This window comes from Bos taurus, chromosome 13 (genome assembly GCF_002263795.3).
Source record: "Bos taurus isolate L1 Dominette 01449 registration number 42190680 breed Hereford chromosome 13, ARS-UCD2.0, whole genome shotgun sequence".
NCBI classification, from domain to species: Eukaryota; Metazoa; Chordata; class Mammalia; order Artiodactyla; family Bovidae; genus Bos; species Bos taurus.
In genome coordinates this window covers 17,387,650-17,389,503 of record NC_037340.1, presented here as the reverse complement: position 1 = coordinate 17,389,503, position 1,854 = coordinate 17,387,650, and positions in this window count along the sequence as shown.

The following is a 1,854-nucleotide window of genomic DNA, read 5'->3' as shown; positions in this document are numbered from 1 at the left end:
TTTCCTCGAGAGGAGAGCTGACAGTTTCTCTGATTGTCTGAGCACTTCAGAGTGGACAGTTGCTTATAAAACTCAAGAAGGCTGGTGTATAATTTCCACATGTGCCACATCTCACCAGTTGTGTTAGTTTCATAACAATGACTATGCAGGACTAAAAGCAATGCTTTTTCCTCCAGGCGATCAGACAAATGCGTATTTTTCAGACAAAAATAAACTTTCCTCCTCACATGTCCTTTTAGGTTTCCCACCAATCACCCACACACCTCTTGTTCGGAATAGCTGGTCCCTTCCTACTAATGACAGCCCTTGGGGACAGACCCAGAAGTTGTGTCCAGAGACTGAAATAACATTGCCAGCTGGGTGGTGCCACTACAGTACTATTTGATGGCTCTTATCCAGTTTATGTTGAAACATTTTGTCTTCCCAGGGCTTAGAGGGAGGAACAGGCTAGAGTAAGATGTTTAACTTCTTTTTGAAACAAGTCAACTTGAAAAGTATTGGGCGAGGCAGGGAAGAGTGATAGAACTTGCTTTTCCCAGTGTTGGAAGATGCCATCTCTCTGCTTATTGGCACAGAGGAGTCATTTAAGCCAAATTGCATAATTTGTTTGTTTATTGGGGCAGGTTTAAAAATGTATTCAGGAAAATCATGTATCTTTATACCAGTTAGCCTCTGAGTAAGTATTTGTCAATTGCTTACCATTCTGTTAGGCAGTAACATAAATTTAAAAAGTTTATCAGCTGTCCCAAATCCACATTGAAAATGAGGGAACAAATACAGTTCTAAAATATGAAAACCATAATGCTGACAAACAGATGAAGGTATAATTAGCCTGAAAAACCCCAGAGCTTAGAAGAGTTTTTTTTTTTTTTCCTTTTCCAGCTCTTAGAGCACCATTAAAACATTCAGTTCAGTTCAGTTCAGTCGCTCAGTCGTGTCTGACTCTTTGCGACCCTGTGAATCACAACATGCCAGGCCTCCCTGTCCATCACCAACTCCCGGAGTTTATCCAAACACATGTCCATCAAGTCAGTGATGCCATCCAGCCATCTCATCCTGTTGTCCCCTTCTCTTCCTGCCCTCAATCCCTCCCAGCATCAGGGTCTTTTCCAGTGAGTCAACTCTTCTCTTGAGGTGGCCAAAGTATTGGAGTTTCAGCTTCAGCTTCAGTCCTTCCAATGAACACCCAGGACTGGTCTCCTTTAGGATGGACTGGTTGGATCTCCTTGCAGTCCAAGGGACTTTCAAGAGTCTTCTCCAACACCACAGTTCAAAACCATCAATTCTTCGGCACTCAGCTTTCTTCACAGTCCAACTCTCACATCCATACGTGACCACTGGAAAAACCATAGCCTTGACTAGACGGACATTTGTTGGCAAAGTAATATCTCTGCTTTTCAATATGCTATCTAGGTTGGTCATAACTTTCCTTCCAAAGAGTAAGTGTCTTTTAATTTCATGGCTGCAGTCACCATCTGCAGTGATTTTGGAGCCCAAAACAATAAAGTCTGACACTGTTTCCACTGTTTCCCCATCTATTTCCCATGAAGTGATGGGACCGGATACCATGATCTTAGTTTTCTGAATGTTGAGCTCTGAGCCAACTTTTTCATTCTCCTCTTTCACTTTCATCAAGAGGCTTTTTAGTTCCTCTTCACTTTCTGCCATAAGGGTGGTGTCATCTGCATATCTAAGGTTATTGATATTTCTCCCGGAAATCTTGATTCTAGCTTGTGCTTCTTCCAGCCCAGCATTTCTCATGATGTACTCTGCATATAAGTTAAAAGAGCAGGCTGACAATATACAGCCTTGACGTACTCCTTTACCTATTTGGAACCAGTCTGTTCCATGTCC